This window comes from Mobula birostris, chromosome 3 (assembly GCF_030028105.1).
Source record: "Mobula birostris isolate sMobBir1 chromosome 3, sMobBir1.hap1, whole genome shotgun sequence".
Classification (NCBI taxonomy): domain Eukaryota; kingdom Metazoa; phylum Chordata; class Chondrichthyes; order Myliobatiformes; family Myliobatidae; genus Mobula; species Mobula birostris.
In genome coordinates, this window is record NC_092372.1 from 101,198,617 (window position 1) to 101,223,050 (window position 24,434).

The following is a 24,434-nucleotide window of genomic DNA, read 5'->3' on the forward strand; positions in this document are numbered from 1 at the left end:
AAGTCTCTCAAATGTCCCACATCTCACACAGACGGGAGAAGGAAGAAAACTCTCCCTGCCATGCCTGACCACAGTCCGACTCTGAGTCGTCCAAAAACTTCGAGCCTCCGATCAGCCCTTCGACACCGAGTACCGAGCACCATCTCTATCCGAACGATTTGACCTCAGCCTTGGTCACCAGCAGCAGGCAAAGCCGGGGATTTTGGGGCCTTCCCTCCGGAAGATTCTCGATCGCCCAGTAACAGATCTCTTGTAGCTTATCTCTGCAAGCAACAGAAATGTTACACCTGCCTATTCACTTCTTCCCTCACCTCCATTCAGGATCCCAGACAGTCCTTCCAGGTGAGGCAACACTTTACCTGCGAATCTGCTGGGGTCATTTTACTGCTTCTGCTTGATACTGTGCAAGCACTGCCAGACGCCTGTTATAACGCACAGTCGGTGTGAATGGCGTGGGAGTTAAATTGTAAAGTAAGTTTTTTTGACCAGAATTCCCTAAGTCGATTTGATTGAGTCTATCTTTAAAAATATTAATGTCAGAGATACTGGGCAGGTCTGGCGGCAGAAGATTCCACTGGTTGATCTTGGGTAGAAGGAGTACTGGTAGCAAATCTTATTGAATGAAGGAGTTTCCAATATGTGAGGTCCAGCTTGCTGTCAAGTTGAACTGACTCTGTGATGAATTTGGATGTTTGATGGAGTGATGTTGTGAACTTCTTTGAAAATGAAAATTAACCGTAGCTTAATACGTCGGTTTTCAAGTGGCTCCCATTTAAGGTTAGAGTGTCATGGTCCAGATCGGGGTCCCTTTAAATTTACCTTGCTTATGTTACGATCTGGACCGTTGATTCCCTGTTTTCCCCTGTCCCTCGGCTTTGGTGATTAGAGGCAATTAACGCTCGGCTGAACCGGTAGTTTATAGTCTCCGGCTTTCAGCTGTTCGGCGCGGGAGCGTCTGCAAAGTCGTCAAAGGTACGGTGTACCAATGCAATCTGGTCAGAGCAAGCCTAGTCTCTGCTGAGGCAAGTGCCGGTAATTCGCCTCTTCTCACCTGAGCAACCCTGTCCAGTTACCTCGCCAAAGTGAGCCTGCAAAGTTTCCTCACCAAGGTGGGTCCGTCAGTTAAACCATCGGAGAGAATCAGGAGCCGCTGTCTACTGTTCCTGGGCCAAGTCTAGAGCTCGCCACTACCCGGGGGTTCCAAGTACCACGCCCTGGCTCCAGCGGCATCCAAGTACCACGTGGAAGTCCTGGCTCCGGCGGCATCCAAGTACCACGTCCAAGTCCAAGTCCTGGCCCTGGCAGCATCCGAGTACTAAGTCAAGTCCTGGTCCTAGCAGCATCCGAGTACCAAGTCAAGTCCTGGCACTGGCGGCATCCGAGTACCTAGTCAAGTCCTGGCCCTGGTGGTCTGTGATTCCTGTCCTACTCCCCTGTCTGAATCCCTTCTCTGCCCCTCTCGCCTCTAGATCTCGTCTGCAGCCCTCGCCTGCACTTCTGTCTAGTTCTATCGCTGGAGCTTGATAGGAACTGTGTTGCTCTTTGGTGTTTGTCTTGTCTTGTCCTCGCCTCCGTAGGGTAAGTCAGGCTGTCTTGCCATTGCTCCGCGGGGGATCATGTCTTGTCTTGTCTTGTCCTCGCCTCTGTGGGGTAAGTCAGGCTGTCTTGCCGTTGCCCCACAGGGGGTCATGTCTTGTCTTGTCCTCGGCTCCGTGGGGAAAGTCAGGCTGTCTTGCCATTGCTCCGCGGGGGGTCATGTCTTGTCTTGTCTTGTCCTCGCCTCCGTGGGGTAAGTCAGGCTGTCTTGCCATTGCCCCGCGGAGGGTCATGAGTCCTGGCCCTGTGTCCTGTACCCAAGGAGGGGTCCCGGCTCTCTGTTCTGTGTGTGAGTCCCGGCCTTATGTCCTGTACCCAAGGAGGGGTCCCGACTCTGTGTTTTGTGTATGTGTCCATGGTTCCATGTACCTGCTCTCCCGAGACCAAAGCTCTGTTTTCCATGTTCCTCCTCTCCCTAGCCCATGTTATGTCCATGCCTGGTTCTGGGGTCCGAGCCCAAGGCAAGACCCAGGTACTGGGTCCTTGCCCAGTCTCGGGCTCAGAATCCATACCCTAGCCTCTTCATGCCTCATCTAGTTCTGGGATCCGATTCCGAGTCCAAGCCCAGATCCTTGGTCCCAGCCTAGTCGTAGTCCTGAGTCCTCGTCCTGTTCGCTATTCCTGCTTCTGCTTTGCTCTCCTGGTATTGAACAATAAATTAAATCTAATTAACTTCACAAGATGTGTCTTGCATTTGGGTCCACCCTTGCTCCCAATGCCCCAGCCAATATGACATACAGAGCACGTTAGTGAGACTGGCTTTCCTGCTGTAATCGTTTAACACAAAGCGAGCAGCACGGCATTGGATTTTTTTGATGGACTTCTTATTGTTAGCTTGATGGGGATCCCATATGGCCACGCAACACTCAAGCTTTGGATGGACGAGTGTCTTGTATGCCATGTCCTTGACGGATTTACTACATGAGTGGAGGTTTCTTCTCAGGATACCCAGCATTTTATTTGCTTTGGCTGTAATCTGATTGATGTGGCATGACCAGCTATGATCCTTGCTAATTTCAACACCAGGATATGGGTGGTGGGTGACTGTTTCAAGAATCTGTCCGTTCATGTTATATGTCATGTTGGTTGGTTTAACTTTGTGACTGACATGCATAGTATATCATTTAGATGAGTTGAAGGACATTTGCCATTGAGACTCCCATTGACGTAACGAATCAATATCATTATGCAGCAGCTGAGCATCTTGGTCATTTTTTTATCTCACAGTAGATTATGCAGTCATCTGCAGAAAGTCTGACTTTGGACGACTATATTTGGCAAATCGTTGATGTAAATGAGAAAAAGTGAGGGTCCCCACATGGTCCCCTGGGGCACTCCAGATGTTACTGGAGATTCAGGGGACTCTGCCTCCTCAAGAAGCACACGTTGCTGTCTGTTGGTAAGGAACATGTTTAAACAGTGTAGAAGGCTGTTGTTAATGCCCACATGTTCAAGCTTATGTAGCAATCTCTATTGTGTCCGGACTCCCGATGCAGCCTCCACTACATTGGTGAGAACTATCGTAAATTAGGGGGCACTTCACAGAGCAACTCCACTCCATCTGCCAAAAGCAGAACTTCTCAATGGCCAAATATTTTAATCCCCATTCCCATCCTTATTCTAAAATATTGTTCCATGGCCTCCTCTTGTGCTACGATGAGGCCACCCTCATGGTGGAAAAGCAACACCTAATATTCCATCTGGGTAGCCTCCAGTTTGATGGTGTGAATATAAATTGCTCCTTCAGGTAAAAAAATTCTTTCCCCTCCCCTCTTTTTCTATTCCCCACACTGCTGCTTACTCCTTCTCTCCTTCCTATCACCTCTCCTGTGTCCTCCTCCTTCTCTTTCTCCTATGGTCCACTCTCCTCTCCTATCAGATTCCTTTCTTTCTAGGCCTTTATCTTTCCCACTCACCTAGTATTAATTATCACCTTTTTGCTAGCCTCCTTCCCCTCATCCAACCTTATTATTCGGGCATCTTCCCTCTTCCTTTTCCGTCTCGAGGTAGGGTTTCAGCCCAAAACATTGGTGCTGCCTGACCTGCTGAGTTCCTCCAATATTTTGTGTATATTGCTTTGGATTTTTAGCATCTGCAGAATTTCTTGTGTTCAAAATGCTGTTATTCATAATAATTTTGCAATTAGAATAGTCTTCAAAACAAGCAATCAGCCTTAATTATCAGAATCACACTACTGGCATTTTGTAATATTATATGATATTCAACTGTTCAAAAAGACTCTTTTGTAGTTTTCAACAAATCATTATGATTTAGTATAGGATTATTACCTTTTGTAATCCTTCTCTTTGACATGTTATTATGCCCATGTATCAGCGTATCAAATCCATTTTATAAAAGTTCAAATCAAAGGAAATAGCATTCTCCAAAATGACAGCTAATAGAATAATAGAGGTTAACTGCATGCTAGTGTTTTACTGATTTACTGCTATATTAATTATCAAGTTAAACTATCAAGTACTTTAAATTCACAATGCTGCTACGCTGACCTTTTTCACTACTGTGCAGATACACAAGGGATGACAATTATAATTCTTAAAATGCTACACAAAGGCCTTCAGTCATTGCAATACAATCAGCGGAACATATTTACTTTTGTCATTTTATGTTCCAAGGAAAACACAATTAATTTCTTTCTCTTTCTCCCCCCTGCCCCCCTCTCTGTCCATCTCTCCCTCCCCCCTCATTTAACTTGCTCCTTACCACCACCATCTCCCTGCTGTATGTTTGCCATGTGTCGTAGCAGCAGTTAGTAGGTGACAACCATGCACTTGCTTATTGATTACGATGAGATTTCCACATACTCTGAATTTCCGAGATTGTGGAACTAACTGTATTGTAAATGATGAGGTCAGTCATCCAGTACACAGAAGGGCGCTCAGTTTCTAAATACATCCTGTAGGGTTTCTGTTCCAATTGAACAGTGACTAAGGGGAGGAGAAGATGGCAGCGTGATGCAGCGCATGCAGCCGCCCCGAAATGATATCGTATTTGTTAAGTAGGGGCCGTGCACAGTCCTGATTTGATGGAGGCAGACATGACAAGCATAGGGGAAATCTGGAGAAACTTCTGAAATGCCTACTTCGCTGCTGCTGTTACTGCGTGATCCAAAATCTCCGGAGGGGAAGGCCTTGGATCCTCGGCTTTGCCTATTGCCAGGGCTGGGGTCGAAGCGCTCAGCAGAAATGGTGCTTGGTGCTCGGTGTCGGAGGGCTGGTCGGAGGCTCAAAGTTTTCGGACGGACTCAAGAGTCGGCTGTGGTCGGGTGCTTCCAGGATGCTGCATCGGCAAGTTTGCGGCACTGGAGGTTCATGGCAGGGAGAGTTTCTCCCTTCTGCTGTCTGTGTGAGATGATGGGACTTTCGAGAGATTTGAGACTTTTTTTTTACCGTGCCCATGGTCTGTTCTTTATCAAATTACGGTATTGTTTTGCACTGTTGTAACTATATGTTATAATTATGTGGTTTTGTCAGTTTTTTTAGTCTTGGTTTGTCTTGTGTTTCTGTGATATCCTACTGGAGGAACATTGTATCATTTCTTAATGCATGCATTACTAAATGACAATAAAAGAGGACTGCGTGTCCTCATAATCTAATCTAATCTAATTACCCCAGTCTCTGCACGGGACAGGGTGGGGTTTTCTGGATCTAAGAACTACTGCTCCTTGTAGGGAGGATAAAGAAACTGGGGAATCTGAATGAAAAAAATGCAGCAGTTCCACTGAAGAAAAGATAGCAACATTCAGATAACAGAGATGCAGAGGAAGAGGTATAGGTTCCCCCCGCCATCCGAAGGTAGAGCGTTCCTATGAAATGGTTTGTAAGCTGGAAAGTTGTAAAGCAAAGAAGTAATTACCATTTATTTATATGGGAAAAATTCGTGAGCATTCGCAGACCCAAAAATAACCTACCAAATCACGCCAAATAACACATAAAACCTAAAATAACCTTAATATATAGTAAAAGCAGGAATGATATGATAAATACACAGCCTATATAAAGTAGAAATACTTCTGTACAATCATTGCTGCACTGTTCTCCGTAGCGAAAATCTCACACAAGCGATCTCGGCAGAAACACGGCACAAGCACTCTCGGCAAAAACACACTCCAGTAACCTTTAAACTATGAAGCCACCAAATCATACCAAATAACGCATAAAAATACATAGTCTATATAAAGTAGAAATAATGCATGTACAGTGTAGTATCACTTAAGGGAATCAGGAAGACAGTACTGAGCACACTGATGATGGTGTGTTAGCCTGAGTCGTCGGAGGTTGGGGTGGTGCAGTGACCCCCACCCTCCAGGCTGCGAACCGATACCGATCCCCGAAGAATGCAGTGGTGCAGCGGTAGCCGTGACGCACCCAGCACATCTTTAAGAAAAAAGCCGAAATAAACAAGCTAATTAATTAGGTGCCGCCTGGCACGTAAATTTCGGCCCAGATCAGAGGCGATGCAAATCGGCTTTGATCTAGGCTGACACTTACATGCCGGGCGGCACCTAATTAATTAGCTTGTTTATTTCGGCTTTTTTCTTAAAGTTGTGCTACCGCTGCATTCTCTGCGACCCGGATACCGCTGCATTCTCCGCAGCAATGTATCGGTCCGTGGCCCAGGGGCACTCATCATTGTCTGTTTCCATCAGGGAGGCAGGTCATCTTCTTCTATGCCTCGATGTCAAAGGTCGAGGTTCGACGCCTGCTGTGGCTGATGTGGAAGCTTGCTTGACTGCTTAGCCTCATGCATTTTTCTGTCATACAGTTCTTTGTAAGCACTCAAACCATCTTGCAAATATGCCCTAAACCGACGTACACTTTCAAAATTATAGTCGTACTTTATCATTGCAGCGAAAATCTCACGCAGTTGCTTTACGTTCAGTTCCTGGACGACTTCACTTTTGGTCCGTTCACTACTGCTTTCGGTTTCGATCATTATCATTTCCTCTTCCAATTGCATCATCTCTTCATCTATCAGTTCTTGGTAATGGGATGCCAAAACCTCTTCAACATCATCTTCGTCAACTTCCACAAGCCAAACTCACTTTGTCCTTACTTCGTTCACCACGATCAAAACGCTTAATTATGTCTAGTTTTACGCTAAGTGTAACACCCTTACAAGCTCTTTTAGGCTTTTCTGATACCTTAGAACTCATCCTGCAAACGGATGCTCGCAGGCATGTGTTTAAGCAATGCTGGCTAGAATGCAGTTCCAAATCCGGGGGAGGAGCGGCTGTGTTTTTCGCACGCTGCTTTTTCCTTGCGTTGTTTTTTTTTGTAACAATGAAAACACTTTCTGTTAGCGAAAACAGATAACTAATGTAGGTCTTTTGTAACAGTGAGGTTTTGTAAAGCGAATGTTCGAAAAGCGGGGGCCACCTGTACATGAAGTGAATGCCACCTCTTTAAGTCTCAGGATACTTTGCGCAAACATCACTCAAGTACAATATTTCTGGTTGAGAAGCTGAGATAAATTATTGGAATATAGCAGACTGACTCAACATTTCAGGAATAGTTTCTTCCCCCCCCTCTGAGTGGCCCATTAACTCATGAACACTACCTCACCCTTTTACTACCTTTTTGCACTACTTATATATTCTGATTGTAATTTATAATAATTATTATGTATTGTACTGTACTGCTGCTACAAAACAACAAATTTCATGACATATATCAACGATAGTAAACCTGCTCCTGCTCACAATCCAATTGTTGTGTAAATATGTGCGCTGCTATTGTCAATGGTGATGGTTGAGCTCTGACTCTGTCATCACTGATAAACTGGACTCTGAAAATTCCCAGTCATTGCTCAGGCATATTTTATTTTACTTGTGCACAAGGAGATCAGCATGGCCCAATGCATCACACTATTTTGAAGTCAGAACAGAAAAACGTTACTTTTATGCAGAAGCTATGGATATTGACCATTTGGTAAAATATGTAGGTTCAGATCCCTTATTTGCATGATCAGTTACCGCTCACAAAGCAGGTATTAAAAGTCAAAAGAAACTACAAGTTAACAACCGATGATTCTTTGAAGTAAAAATAATTGTTGGATTGAGTTGTTTATTTACAGAATTCTTTGCAGAAATCCATACTTCTAGGAATTCTCTTGCATGTCGCGTGTTCGCTTGTGCCATGACTTTCACTGGCGCCCAGTCTAGTTTGTGTCCCTCTTCTTCTTCATTGGTGCAAAGAGATGCTATGCTCTTCAAAGACCTTTTTGTTTGGCCTGGGCTCTCTGCACTCTATCTGCAATCTATTTTTGCATGGACATTCTTTAAGACCTGCCTTGTCGCAACTTCCACAATTTTATTCTTCACTCTATCACTGTCAGAATGTGGATGGCCAGAACAGGTATTGGCTAAGCTCTATGTACTTGCACCATGATCTCTCCTCCTCCAAACAAGGTTGCAATGATACTGATATTCCACTCTCCTCTCCTATCAGATTCCTTCTTCTCCAGACGTTTACCTTACCCACCCCCCTGGCTTCACCTGTCACCTTCTAGCTATCCTCCTTCCCTCCTTCCACCTTTTTATTCCAGCATCTTCCCCCTCCCTTCTCAGTCCTGAAGAAGGGTCTTGGCCCAAAGAATTGACTGGCTATTCATTTCCATAGATGCTGCCCGACGTTCTGAGTTCCTCCAGGATTTTGTATGTGTTGTTACTAATGTTTCAGGTGCTGGGAATTAGATTCCAGCAGGTCCTGATGGTATCTGAGACTATAGAGAAACATTTTTAATTTCTCAGGTCATTGATTTTTATCAAAACTGCGAAACTGCACAGTTTTTAAGCAAATGCAGAGAGAGAAAAATGGAATGGAAGGGAAAGTGTAAAACTGAATGGAAGAGAGGAAGTGAGTTTAAAAAAAAGATAATAGACAAAGTAAAAGAGTTTTCTAATGGGACAACTGAAAAAGAAAAGCAGGGGCTGAAGGATTTGGAAATAATGTCAGCAAAATCATTACCAGAAGCTGCATCTGGAAAGATAGCTGCAGTGGGAATAGCCTGGAATTTCTGAGGCCAGAAGGCAGTAGAGACCTAACTGAATGATAAAGTGCTGTTCCTCAACCTATAATAGAACTCACAGTGGGAGCCGCAGCCAAGACCCATATCAAAAGGCATGGTAGAGATGGAAAGAATAAAGGAATAATAAAAATATCTTATCTAGAAGATGAGAAAGGGCTGATTTTCTCCCTTGCCTCTACATTTCTGTTCTCGCTGCCCATGACTCTCATCCTAGTATCCTGACATTGGGCTCACTGTTAAAATTCCAGCACGATGCCTAACTGTGCTAAGGAGCAAAAGGAAATTGACACTTGAATCTCAAATCCTGCTGAAGCATTGCTGAATGGCTGAAGGAAGTTTTTAATTTTAAAAATTGCAGCTGTAGGGAGTATAATTGATTGTCATGAGAGATTTGCCTGGGGTATGCAATATATGTAAATGATCTAACCTTGGTTAATTGGGTGAAGCCAATCGTGTATATGCAGGTGCACACAAAGCCTTTTATATAATCAGCTGTATGTTATCATCTCTGGTACGTTTATTGGAATACTTGATGTCTAATGTACTGGCACTGTGCCTCTTTTAATGACATAGTGTATTTTGGCATGACATTATTTTGATTCACAGCTGGTCAGGGCCAATGTATCGCTAGCACATTCCTGTAGTACTCTTGGTAGTAGAGAGAACTCTTGCTTTTAATTAGAAAAGTTAATTAAATGAGTGATAGTTTATCCAGTCATGTGAATGGATTATCCATCTTATCTCTTAAGAGGTGAAATTGCGTTAAATAGCCAAACCAAGACTAGACAATTTCGCAATTTTCACCTATAATCCTGTGCTTCATGTATTGTCAGGATTCTGATAAACAATCATTAGTTTGAAACGTTAGTTCTGTTTCCCTCTCCATAAATTGGTTTAGCTCATCCATTCAGTTTCATCTGACTGATCGTCGACACAAGGAGGTTCCTTTGCTTCCATGAATTATATTTAAAAATGTGAAAATTATTGTGTTGGTATTCAGTGACTGAAACAAACTTGTAGCTGTCACTTGGGAAATTCACATAAAGGCTGGATTTAAATTTTGTCGAGATGCAGAACTTGTTTATTTTTTTTCAGGTACTTTATCACAGGTTCTATAAAGACATTTCAAAAAGTATTGGTTCATTGGCTTATCTGATTAGCTTTTCTTGAGCTAGTTTAGCACTATCAACTAAAAATATAGTTTCTCCTTCGCTGTTTTTATCAAAACCTGTCACTTGATATGGAGCATTCTGACATGAATTTTATGTATGATCCAGTAAAGGAAGTTTACAAGAAAGGAATTAATTGTTTGTGCAACAGCAGATTATTTTGCCTGCAGAATTTATATGAGTATCTCTTCAAATCATAAGGTGCAAAGTCTTGGTGACAGTAGCTGCCTTCTGCAGTGTGAATTAGTTAACAATACTGAAGGCATAACAGGCGACAAGTAAAATGTTAACTCACATAGAATCGGGAGAAATGGTATCATGTTAAACTGCCAAGAATATTTGGGAAGTTTTCTGTTCTAGATCGGCTAGAGTGTAAACTAATATTCCAGTGAAGGCTGTCATTTGTAAATTTCAAACTGATCAGGCACATGATTTGTGAAATTACCCTTTCGGTGTTTACTCGGTGAATGCTGGACAATTCATGATGCTTAACAAGTAAAGCCAATGGAGTAGTTCTTGGAGATTAATAAAGGATATATTAGAACCTCTGTTTTCGTAATTCCATGCTCTCTGAACATATCAAGGCTATAACCCAGTGGGTGGTATAGCTCTACAGAATCCTTTTCAAGAGGTTATTCCTCATAAGTTATCCTAACTAATAGGGATCTAAACACGGGGAAATCTGCAGATGCTGGAATTTCAAGCAACACACATAAAAGTTGCTGGTGAACGCAGCAGGCCAGGCAGCATCTCTAGGAAGATGCACAGTCGACGTTTCAGGAGTTCGACGAAGGGTCTCGGCCTGAAACGTCTACTGTACCTCTTCCTAGAGATGCTGTCTGGCCTGCTGCATTCACCAGCATCTTTTATGTGTGTTAATAGAGATCTATTTTCTTCCATGATTTAGTTGGAAGATCAACCAGGTACCAGAAAGAATTGGATAAACAGCACTGGCCAGGGTTTTTGCTCATTTCTCACCAAGATTAATTCAAATGATCAGAATTCACAGAGGCAAACAGGAGAAAATCTGGAGATGCTGGAAATCCAAGAAACACACACAAAATGCTGGAGGAACTCAGCAGGCCAGGCAGCATCTATGGGAAAAGAAAAGTACAGTTGATGTTTCAGGCCGACACCAGTTGCTCCAGCATTTTGTGAGAATTCACAGAAGTGTGCCTAGCAAGTGAGTGCTTCTCTGTTACTTAGTACTCATTGGTACCACAGTCCTGGGAACTACCTATAGCTCTTTACACTGACTTTTCTTACACTAATGCCTCAGTTTTAAAATCCCCACTGCTGTCAAATATCTCCATGGTCTCTCCACTTCATCTCTGTAACCTCCCTCCAGACTTATTATCCTGTAAAATCACTGCGCTACTCCAATTCTAGCCTTTTGTGTCTCCTTACTTTCCTACACTTCATTGTTTAAAATTATGTCTTCAGCTGTCTAGGACTTAAGTTCTGCTGTACCCTTGGCTTTCTGAAACTCTCCACCTTTAGCAGGATTCTCCTTTAACTTGAACGCATTATATGAAGTATTGTATCATGATACCCCTGTGAAGCACTTGTTTCATTTATTTATTTAGATAAATTCTTGAATTTATCTAACACCCATAAATGAGTAGCTTAATCTTTTTCATTTAGGGAACTGGAGAGGATTAGAACCAGCAACCCTGACTGATTTCTCCCTAGTTTACAAACATGATGTTGCTAGCACCACATCAACAGTCTTCTCTGTTTGGATTGGCTAACTGAGCCAATCAGAACCTAGAGGTCAAATTCATTCTCAGTCACCTGCACAAAATCCTCAATATACCACCAGCTGCACAATGTAGTCAGTGTATGAAATTCAATTCAGTGGAACTATAACCCAATGCACTGAATTCTGCAAGTTTTGTACAACTGACCAAGGACAAGTGGGCCTTTCCAGCCTGCATGACTCAGCAGCAAAGCAGATGGCACATTTTGTCACAGTGCCACCAGAGAGCAACTCCATTATCTAAATGGCTGATGAAAATCAATTAAAAGTAAAGGTAAATCTTGAGATGGGCTTCATTTTTCACCATTAGCAAAATGTGAGTTCAGCTTCTTACATAAGTAGCTTCATTAATTTCCATCAGATCTTCATTATTATTAAATTATCACATTTATTTTATGTAATACTTAAAAAAGATGGATTTGCAAAAGTGAGAGCAAGCATGGAACAAATGAGTTTAAAGCAAATCCTACTTTGGAATAAATTTAACTGATGATAAAGCTGATTTTAATTCTTTCTTGAGATATAGGTATCTCTTGTCTCCTGTTGCTTTTGAGTAGATCTTTGATTTTCACATGGAGTGAAGATACTGCAATGATGTTAATACATTGAAGGGTATTTGTCAAATATTTAGCCATTGTATTATTTAAACTGAATCATGTCCTTTGACTCTTCCCCAGATATTAAATTTGGAGCTAAGCACATTTAAATTCGGCATGGATGTGTGGCTGCGCTTCGCCACCATGACTACATAGCAGGACAGTGAGAAATTAAGAATCAGGTACGCCAGCTGAAATATGGGAAGTGGAGGAAGAAACATAACGAACAAGCTGCATTTGCTGCTTCGTAAATTCTGTCACACTGAAGAAATCCCCCACTGACTGGTACGACTTTGACATTGTCAACAGTTTTAGAAAAGGAGATAGGTTGACTGTAACAACTATAGAGACATTGCCTTCCTCTCAATCATTGTGTTCTGTTCCCTCTTGTAGAATAAGTTCACCCAGAGTAAACAGTGACTTCACAATGCATATTTTAATAGCTAAGAAAAGTATCTAGGAAAATATTTGGTCCTTTTTATTACCCAGTCAAAGCCTTTTACTCTTTCATATGTGAGGCTCTGCAGAAATTCATGTCAAATTTGGCTGTCCCATAGTAAGTTTCAAACATGACCAGATTACTGCTTTCATTAGCACCTGAGTCTTTTGCTATCCAAACTGGTGTAAAACAAGCTTATATGCTGGCATCCACCCCCATCTTCATTTCTTCAGCAGGTAGAAACAAAGACCACCCACAACAGAGTGTTAGCATTCAATACTGGACCGATAGCAAACCTCTTCAGCCTCTCTCACCTCCATTACTATGCTATGTTAACAAATACAACAATAATTGAATTCTAGTCTGGAGATAATTACACTATATTGTACACTCAAAGGCAGACCTAGAAAGAGAATTCAACTGTCTCTCTGAAGGTTACAACACCCGAGGGATAACACTGAACACCAATAAAGTAATCATTCTCCATTAGCATATTCCTGGTCAATCAGTAGACCCAGCATGGAAGATCTGAATTGGCAGTGAGGAACTGGAAAACCTGGAATACTTTTCTTCCCTTTGTAACTCAGAGGGGATACATAGATGTCAAGATTCAACAGAGAATCCACTGTGCCGAGCTTGTATTCAGCAGATTGCCTCACCAGTAGCTTGGAACAGGGCCAGCTAGTGAAGACATGTTCGAGAAGGTGTGACTACCTTTGAGAAAGCTTGTCTTGCCCAGGTTACAAATAAACACTGGAAAGGAGAGGACCGACAGCTGTCTCACAGCAGTTACACCATAGAACTAGAGGCCATTAAGACAAAGTAAAACAAATACTGAATTGGATTAGATGCCTGTAAAACTTACTGCTGTGATTGGTGGTGTGTATGTGGTTCTGCATTTTGTCAAAGTATGGAGAAGTGAGTAGTTTAAGCTCATGAAAGGAATGGATATGATAGGTTGAGGCAGGTAAATGGATGAGTGCGACAAGTGAACCTATTACCTGAGACATGCTTTATTGTCTTCCGGGGTTGAAAGGGAATATCTCCAAATAAGGTTTATACTAACGGTTTTATTTTATCCTGTGTGAGGTCTATATTACTGGTGACTAGAGGTAGGTTAATCAGAATCAGAATCAGGTTTATTATCACTGGCATGTGAAGTGAAACTTGTTAACTTAGCAGCAGCAGTTCAACGCAATACATAATCTAGCAGAAAGAGAAAAAATAATAATAATAAAATAAAATAAAACATAATAATAAATAAACAAGTCAATCAATTACGTACGTCAGGTACCCCGTGATGGGTTAAAGAACCAGCAGAAATAGAAAACACTTTGGAGTCTGGTATTGCTATTAACTAATGGTATTTATTAGTAACTATGCAATACAGTAATATAAATGTGAATATATATCAAACAGGTTAGCAATGATTACATATAAATAAGTGTGGAAGTATATGAAAACCAAGCTTCTTCAAGTCTAGGGGTAAATAGATAGTCTTACAATGATGAGTAAAGTTCAGTTCAGTTCATGGTATTGAGTTCAGTAGTGATGGAGAGAGAGAGAGGGAGAGATTTGAGTCTTCAGGTGAGCTGATGCCATTGATCTTCCTGTTGTTCTCCAAAATCCTTTAGAAGTCACCAACTGTGACTACAACAAAGGGGACCGTTCTTCTGCGGTGGAATTATCAACCCAGGCTAGGGTTGGACACACAATTAACTCCCCACCAGTCACAACTTTTTCACACTGTGAGAGCAACTGGTCGATCCACCTGATCAATCCCCACCTTTTCTGGGGGCACAGCAAAGCTCATTCAGTGTCCAAAACCATGTGTCTGTAGGTCTAACAGCTGACCGTCTATTTATCTCACCGTGCTGAACACCAGCTGTCCATCAAGCAGCTCCTCCCTTCTCTCTCTGTAAGAACTTGGAAGCTGCCAGTGTCCTTGCAAAGTGTAAACATGCTGCAGAGAAACCACAACACCATCTCCAAGCAGTCTTCGTCTCTCTCTCTCTCTCTCTTAATAACAAGGTGTCTGGTGTTGAACAACTTTCTCTCTCTCTCTTCAAAAGCACAGTTCACAGGGGTAATTCAGGACCCTGTCAAACATATATTGAATAGATTTTAAAAATGTACAAAAACAGAAATTCTGTATATTAAAAAAGTAAGGTAGTGTCCAAAGCTTCAATGTCCATTTAGGAATTAGATGGCAGAGGGGAAGAAGCTGTTCCTGAATCGCTGAGTGTGTGCCTTCAGGCTTCTGTACCTCCTACCTGATGGGAACAGTGAGAAAAGGGCATGCCTTGGGTGCTGGAGGTCCTTAATAATGGACGCTGCCTTTCTGAGACACAACTCCTTCAAGATGTCCTGGGTACTTTTTAGGCTAGTGCCCAAGATGGAGCTGACTATATTTACAACCTTCTGCAGCTTCTTTCAGTCCTGTGCAGTAGCCCCTCCATACCAGACAGTGATGCAGCCTGTCAGAATGCTCTCCACAGTACAACTATAGAAGTTTTTGAGTGTATTTGTTGACATGCCAAATCTCTTCAAGCCGCTGTCTTGCCTTCTTTATAACTACATCGATATTTTGGGACCAGGTCAGATCCTCAGAGATCTTGACACTCAAGATCTTGAAGCTGCTCACTCTCTCTACTTCTGATCCCTCTATGAGGATTGGTATGTGTTCCTTCATCTCACCCTTCCTGAAGTCCACAATCAGCTCTTTCGTCTTACTGACGTTGAGTGCCAGGTTGTTGCTGTGGCACTATTCCACTAGTTAGCATATTTCACTCCCATACGCCCTCTCATCACCACCTGAGATTCTACCAACAATGGTTGTATCGTCAGCAAATCTGTAGATGGTATTTGAGCTATGCCTAGCCACACAGTCATGTGTATACAGAGAGTAGAACAGTGGACTGAGCACACACCCCTGAGGTGCGCCAGTGTTGACCGTCAGTGAGAAGGATTATGTTATCACCAATCCGCACAGACTGTGGTCTTCCAGTTATGAAGTCAAGGGTCCAATTACAGACGGAGGTACAGAGGCCCAGGTTCTGCAACTTCTTAATCAGGATTTTGGGAATGATGGTATTAAATGCTGAGCTCTAGTCACTGAACAGCATCCTGACATAGGTGTTTGTGTTGTCTAGATAGTCTAAAGCCGCATGGAGAGCCATTGAGATGGTATCTGCCGTTGACCTATAATGGTGATAGGTAAATTGCAATGGGTCCAGTTCCTTGCTGAGGCAAGAGTTCAGTCTAGTCATAACCAATCTCTCAAAACATTTCATCACTGTCAATGTGAGTACTACTGGCCGGTAGTCATTAAGGCAGCCCACATTATTCTTCTAAGGCACTGGTATAATTGTTGCCTTTTTGAAGCAAGTGGGAACTTCTGCCCAAAACAGTGATGATATGTGGATGATGAACTAATCTTTATATCTTCAGCTGAAAGAACTAACTGTCTTTCATATTTAAAAATAACATTATGTTATACCTTTTCAAAATTTTCATTGGAACTCAGTAAGTTGTTATAGGAAAATACCTTATAGAACTAATAAATTTTGAAGATATGCTCTAAGATTCCTTGAAAAATTGCAACAATCCCATCTCTACCTAACATCTAATATGATGCATTTGTTAGTTCTACATTCAAGAAACTTCAACAAGTTCATGAATTATGATTTCACTTTCACAGAGCCATTTTGCCTTTCTCTAAAGATCATATTTTATGCTCTCCTATAGTGACATCAATAATGGCTTCTAATGTTTTTCCCTTTGATGGATGCTAAGCTAACCTCCTGGTTGTTTCCTGTCTTCTCTTTCACTTTCTGTTGGTTGTATTTCAGTTGAAATGTATCTTCCTCTCGGAAGTTTTGGGAAATTACAACCAATGTAGTAACAGTAGGCAACTCTTTCAAAACCCGAAGATGAAATCAACCAAACCCAAGCCCACAGCAATGGCAATTTGCTGAATCCCACTAACCTGGTATTTTCACACTCAAGTTTATAGAACATGCAGTCTTGTCAAAAGAGAGCAAGCTACTGAAGACCGAAGTAAATTTATTATCCATATACAGTATGTCATCATACACAGCCCTGAGATTCAATTTCTAGTGGACATACTCAATAATGTGGACAACCAGAGTCATATCAAAGAAAAACAAAATCAGAATCTTCAACTCAAATGTTAAAATAGAGCCATATGGCTCGTACAGGGCACTAAAATCTGGACAGCAACAAAGAAGATCCTACAAAAACTGCAGGCTTTCATCAACCAGTGCCTGAGAAGGATCCTAAACATCGGATGAATTGACAAAGTCACCAACCAGACACTGTGAGACATACCAACTGGAAATCCATAGAGATACATGTATGCAAACGGAAATGGAGGTGGATTGGCCACACTTTGAGGAAGCCAACCAACAATGTCATCAGGAGGGCAATAAAATGGAATCTCCAAGGAGAGAGGTAAAAGGGATGTCCAAAGAACAGATGGAGGAAAGACGTCGAGGCCGAAGTAAGACCATGAGGACACTCTTGGTCCACCCTCGAAAAAATGGCTCAAAACAGAGGATGATGGAGACAAGAGGTTATCAATAGCCTGTGCTCTGCTGGGCACTAAGGACCCAAGAAGAAGATAACAAGAAAAATACTCAATAAATCTATTATAGAATAATCACTATAATAGAATCAATGAATGGCCACACCAACTGTGCATTCAATCAGTGTGAAAAAGACAACAAAATGTGTGAATACTAAAAGAAAGAAATAATAAATAAATAAATAAATAAATAAATAAGCAATAAATATCAAGAACATGAGATGAAAATTCCTTGAAAGGAAGTCAATTGGCTGTGGGAACAATTCAATGATGGGGTAAGTGAAGTTGAGTGAAGTTTTTCCCTGTGGTTAAAGAGCCTGATGGTTGAGAGGTAGTAACTGTTCCTGAACCTGGTGGTGTGAGTCCTGAGTCTGCTGTACCTTCTTCTTGATGTTAACAGCGAGAAGCGAGCATGTCCTGCCTGACGAAGGATGCCGCTTTCCTGTGACAACGCTCTGAATAGATGTGCCCAATTGTGGGGAGAGCTTTACCTATGATGGTCGTGGCTGTATTCACTACTTTTTGCATGGTTTTCTGTTCAAGGGTTTCTATATTAGTCTATGATGCAGCCAGTCAATATACTCTCCACTACACATCTAAAGAAGTTTGTCAAGTTTTAGATGTCATGCCGAATCTTCACAAACTCCTAAGGAAGTAGAGGTGCTGCCGTGCTTTCTTTGCACTTAAGTGTTAGGCCCAGGACAGGTCCTCCGAAGTGATAACAATGAGAAGTTTGAAGTTGTCGACCCTCTCCACCTCCGATTCTCCGATGAGGGCTGGCTCATGGACATCTCGCTCCTTGGTCTTACTGACATTGAGCAAGAGATTGTTGTTGTGGCACCACTCAGCCAGTTTTTCAATTCCTCTCCTATATGCTGATTCATCACCACATTTGATTCGACCAACAACAGTGGTGTCCTCAGCAAACTTGAAAATGGCTTTGGAGCTGTGCTTAATCACTGAGTCATAAGTGTAAGGCAAGTAGAGTAGGGTGCTAAGTCATCAGGAAGAAGGTATGGGAGCCTAAGGACTCACACCATCAGGTTCAGGAACAGTTATTACCCCTCGACCATCCGGCTCTTGAACCAGTGGGACAACTTCACTCACCTTCAGGTGCCCCATCACTGAACTGTTCCCAGAACCTATGGATTCACTTTCAGGGACTCTTCATCTCATGTACTTGATATTTATTGCTTAATTATCTATTTTCATTATTTTTTTCTTTTCTATTTGCATAGTTCGTTGCTTTTTGCAAATTAGTTGTTTGTCTGCCCTGTTGGGTGTGGTCTTTCATTGATTCTACTGTGTTTCTTGGATTTACTGTGAATGCCCCCAAGAAGATGAATCTTGAGGTTGAATATGGGGACATATATGTACTTTGAAAATAAAATTACTTTGAACATTGGACTTTGAACTATTTAATCATATAATTAGAAGCACATAATCAAAATGAAGATGAATTTGCATGAACTAGCAATAATGTAAAGAAATCTGAAAACAAACTTGCATTTTTCATGAATTATTTTGAAATGGATAACATGGGTTCTGTGTTGTTGCATTATGCTTAAAAATGGGAGGACTCAGCCGTTTCATGAGAGGCAGGTGATTGGTAATTTAAAAAAAAATTACAACAAATGAATTGAAAATTCAATAATATAACAGTATATAATTTACTATTGTTCCAAGTCAGACCACTTTGATTTCAACCAGAGATTTAAAATTGCTCAGATTGCTAGAAGGATTGGCATTTTAATTTCTGCTGACATCGGTTATGTAAAATTGTTATTCCCAGTTTGTAAATAACACTGTATGATAATAGTGTAGATACAGTTTGCACCACACACCTAAATCTCTTGCTTGGATGTGACTAAATCTAACTATGCAATTGACATAATTGTTATAGAGTTTGAATTTTTTATTAATTTAAGATAAAGTGTAAGGAAGGAAACGTGAATTAATTTTTACCAGTGGAAGTGTTACTGCCAGAATGACTGGAATTCAAATTTGGGCAATTTTTTTCAGCACACTTACACTTGGTTGACTCTTCTGTTACTTTTACTCCCTATACTCAGAGGGAGTATAAGTTGAGAGAAAAGAAGACATCAGACTAGCCACGCTCCTAGAGACAAAGCAGTAGGTAGTGCCTTCAGCACTGCAACTTAGTGCTTTGCTAGAAAAATAGCCATCCACATATGATTCAAAAGAGCGACAATCATGCAGGTGCCCAGGAAAAGCACGATGAGCTGCCTTAGTGAATATTAGCCCATTTGCAATCACATCTACTGGGATGAAGTGCTTTGAGAGGTTGGTCACGGCCAGAATCAACTCCAGCCTAAGCAAGGACGTGGACCCACTGCAATTTGCCAATCACCACAATAGGTCTACAGCAGGTGCAATCTCATTGGCTCTCCACTTGTCTTTGGATCAGTTGGACAATAGCAATACCTACGTCAGGCTGCTGTTTATTGATTACAGCTCAGTGTACAACACAATCATACCCTAAGCTCTAATCAATAAGCTCTAAAACCTGGCCCTCTGCACCTCCCTCTACAACTGAACCCTTGACCTTCACGAGGAGACCACAGTCAGTGTGGATCAGAAATGACATCTCCTCCTCACTGGCAATCCACACTGGCACAGCACAAAAATGAGTGCTAAGCACAATGCTCTACTGTCTCTATAGCCATGACTGTGTGACGAGGCCAAGCTCAAACTCCACCTATAAATTTGCTGATGAAACAACTACCCTTTGCAGAATTTCAAACGGTGATGAGTAAGCATACAGGAGTGAGACAGATCAGTTGGTTGAGTTGTGTTGTAACAAAAATCTTGCACTCAGCTTAGGTAAGACCAAGGAATTGGTTGTAGACTTGAGGAAGGGGAAGCCAAGGGAACACACGCCAGTCCTAATCGAGGGGTCAGCAGCGGAAAGGGTGAGCAGCATCAAGCTCTTGAGCATAAACATCTCTGAAGATCTCATCTCTGTCCAACATGTTGAGGGACCACTGCACAGGATTAGAAAAAGCTGTAGAAAGTTGTAAACTCAGCCATCTCCATCACAGGCACTAGCTTCCCCAGCTTCAAGGACATCTTCCAAAGGCGATGCCTCAAAAAGGTGGCATCCATCATTAAGGACCCCATCACTCAGGACATGACCTCTTCTCATTGCTACCATCAAAGAAGAAGTTCAGGAGCCTGAAGACACACACTCAACATTTCAGGAACAGCTTCTTCCCCTCTGCCATTAGATTTCTGAATGGACAATGAACTACTGTACACTACCCCACTATTTTTTTCTTTCTCTCTTTTTGTATTATTATGTATTGCAATGTACTACTGCTGCAAGGGTGCCATGGTTAGCGTGAGCTATTGCAACTCAAGGTGTTCCGAAATTTGGAGTTCAATTTTGGTCTTTCTACATCCTCCCCATGGAATGAGTGTGTTTTCCCCAGGTTCTCCAGTTTCCTTCCATGGTCCAAAGATGTACCAGGTAGATTAAGTGGTCATCGAAAATTGTTCTGTGATCAGGTTAGGGGTAATTGGAGTTGTGGGGTTTCTGGGGAGGCATGGCTTGAGGAGCCGATTCCATGTTGTATTGCTAAATAAATAAAGCTAATTTCATGACATTTGCTGGTGATATTAACCTGAGTCTGATTCTGCTGCAAGTGCCAAAGTGACTTAGCAATCTGATTCATCGTTTGAGATGTTTCCATTGATAAGCTAACAGAAGTGGACACAGTGCTCTGACATTGCATTCAATGCTGGAAGTAACTGCAGTAATAGGAGGAAATGGTGATACCTTCTAACAAAGTACTTTTCACCTGTAAGCACCAAGTCTCATACTATTGAACATCCTTCTATAATTTCTCAGCAATAACCACATCCTCTTATCTTTTCTGAAGGTGTTCCTTAATAGAATTCCAAAGTTCTCCTAAAATAGCTGGATCTAGGATCAATACAGAAGTCAGTTGAAGATGACTATATCATGAGAAGGATGTAATCAATGGTTTGGCAACTTTAGTCCTGTAAAAAGATAATGGGTGGATTTACAGAATCAATTATAAATATATAATAAGTGTGTTCTAAATATTTCAGATCCCTGCCCTTCAAATACTTGTGAGACCTCAACCATCAGTTAACTTACCCTCACCAACGTTGTCACCACAAAATATTCCAAATTCACCGAATGGATAGATGAACCCAATAGAACACAACCTGCAAAAGGGCAAGTAATCAGAAAACCTAACAGACTGTCCCTGTTGAATACAACAATAATGACATTATGTTTTCGATCATATGTTTAACCAGCCTCAGTTGATTTCTAAGCTAATTAGGATGGTTTAGGGGACAGATAAAAGAGTTAGGGTCGGTTTTGGGTTTAGGGATAGTGAAGTGGGGAAATTAGAAATCAGATTAGTGTTTAGGGACAGAGATGTGAAGGAGTTAGAGGTCAGGCCTCCATTCCATGTTCTGCATTCTGTGTTTGATGTTAGGACAAAGGACATCCTCTGCTCCACATTCAAAGACCTGCAATGAAGTACATCTGTAGTCCAGGTCTCCACTCATGTTGGAAGGCCAGCAATGAAGCCTCTGTGTGAGCAGGTGGCAAGAAGGCTGATCAGTCCATATGCCTAGAGTTCGAGCCTGGAGCTCATCTGGTGTTTGGGGTCTCATCATCGATACCGAAGATTGGAGCCTCAGACTCAATCAGAAGAATGGAATTTGCCCAATGGCTGAAGCCTGGAGGCATGGCTGAAGTCTGGAATCTGGACTGTTCATGTGTGGAGGATGGACAGAGGGAAGGGGTTTGTTTTTCTGTCGTTATTCTGTTGTTTGTTGTGTTCTGTGTTCTGCTGAGTATTGTGGGCACACTATATTGGAATGTGTGTTGACACTTGTGGACTGTCTCCTGCACATCCCGAGATTGTATTGGTTGTTAACACAAACAATGCATTTCGTTGTATGTTTTGATGTATATGTGATAAATAAATCACAATCAGAATCATAAAAGACATTGGTGGAACCGTATTTGGAGTAAGTACTATTTGCAGTATTGTTTTCCTTGTGTAAGGAAGGATATTAATAATTTGGACTAATACTTAGAATGAGCTGAGCTTGGACAGGCTAGGGTTGTATAAACTGGTGTTTGGAAGAGTAACAGGGGAATTATTTGAGGCAAGTAAGATGATGAGGGGTTTTGCAAGGGTGGGTGTTTCCTTTGGTGGGAGAATCTAGAGCTCAGTCACTGTCAAAAGTAAGTAAGGCAGGCCATAAAGTGCCCTGAACCATTTTCCCTAAAGGGTAGTGGAAGAAGAGTGTTTGAATATGTTTAAGGCAAAGATAGATCAACATTTGGTAAGTAAAGAGATGAAAGAGCTTACTGCAAGTTGATCATGATGAGGTTACGATCAGATCAGCCAGGATCTTATTAAATGGCCGACCAGAATCAAAGAGCTGAGTAGCCTGCTCCGGATTCACATGTCTGTAAACAAAAATGCAGGAGATGCACAACAGTTCTGGCAACTTGACCTGCTGAGTCAGTGTTTCTTGTTTTTTTACCATTACTTTGTGTTCATGGAATGTTACCGTGCAAAAGATTGCTGGTGCACTTCCCACTCTGCTACACTTCCCAGGTATTTCATTTGCTGTACAGCACTTTGCACTTTAGTAAATGAAAGGGATATGAAAATTGCTTTGCCAAATACAAATCTTTCTTTCAAGAAGCATAACTACATTACAACTATAGAATTATTTGCCTATTCTTAAATATGGCACTTTGAATCTTGAAGAAAATGTAATAAGAAGTCTGTTAAGCATTTTAAGTCTGCTCTGGATAGACTGAACAAACCTGAACTGAATGAGGCTGTGGGGTGGAAAGGGTTGAAGGAATCTTACCTTGAAATTTCTCTTGTATGGGGTTGTAAATAGCCAAGGGCAATAGTAGATAACTAATGTGCAGAATATTGCAATTTGCATAGCAAGGTACTTAACAGGGATCAAATTAAAAAATTCATTAATGTGTGCGCTTAATTAAGAAACACTTTTCAGTTTACATGATAAATTATGATACCTATTAAATCTTCCAGTACATGCTGTAATGACTTCCTTGCTCCTGGCCAGAGAAGTGTGGCTGTGGGGGTGTGCTGAGTTCCCCATGGATCTGCAGTACATGCTACGGTTTTAATAAGTAAATTGTTGGTTCCTTAAAGTAATATGTGCATACATGGAACTGTGTATAATTAAAGTTACATTCCTGATCATTTTTATTCGATTCTAACATGTTTTACCACTTGCTTATAATTGAACACAGCGAGGATGTTATCTGTCGCATAAAATGTAATGGTAAGAAAGAACGTTGGCTTCATATTGTGACACATTTTTATTATCTATTAAGTTTTATAGAATTATTAATTTGTACTTGTCAGGATACAAGACACAAGGAGGTTGACCATTTGATTTAAAAATTAATTGAAGTTGGTCATTTGTTTAGATTAAGACTCAGTTTGTGAAGTCACCGTTTTTGAACTTTTATGTATAACGATGCGAAACCAGAGAGTAGGAATGATAATAAATTCCACAGTGTAAATTTGTTGCATGTTTGTTCAGAAGAAATTTTATTGACCCACCTGTAATTTGCTGCATCATTTAATAGTTAGAAAGAGATTTTCATCTAAACCTACAAGTTAAAATAACAAAGTTGAATTTCAAATCTCTGAATTCATTCTAAGAGCTAGAAAACTGAGACTCCGGGGATGTTTTAAATGATTTTATTCACTCAGTAGGAATCGCTTTAAAAAGTAACGTGTTCAGTAACACAATGTTCTACCCATGATTCACATACTGTCCACACCCAAGTTTTAAATATGTCATTTTATTGGTCTAGGTTTTCTTCTAGAATATTCTGTACTTGTGAAACTCTATCATTTGGTGTAAGGTAAATGGTTCAAATTAAAATGAGCATAAAGAAATCGGTCTCTTTCTTGTTATTTTCCTCTGGCCTCCAGGCAAAGAAATGCCTCCAATTTCTAGCACTAACCGCAAGTGCACAATTGTAGGGCAACTTGTGACATCTGGCAACCCCAAGATAGCACATGTCATGAGTATAATCATCAGTCAAAGGATGATGTGAGTATTTGTGCACTGCAAATGATGCCAACACTAAACTTGAGTCAATGAAGCAAACACATGGCATTCAGCATTGATATGAAGACCAACATTTGGC

The 24,434-nt window shown here is 41.4% G+C and overlaps 1 long non-coding RNA gene across 1 annotated transcript in view; it reads left to right on the plus strand.

Annotated features, from left to right (window-relative positions):
* LOC140195199 (uncharacterized) overlaps positions 1-24,163 on the plus strand; it is a 72,280-nt gene extending 48,117 nt beyond the window's left edge. Inside the window, exons 4-5 of the long non-coding RNA XR_011885385.1 lie at positions 12,249-12,452; positions 21,308-24,163. This is a non-coding gene — a long non-coding RNA (uncharacterized lncRNA). The remainder of the gene's footprint in view (positions 1-12,248; positions 12,453-21,307) is intronic.
* Positions 24,164-24,434: the final 271 nt, after the last annotated feature.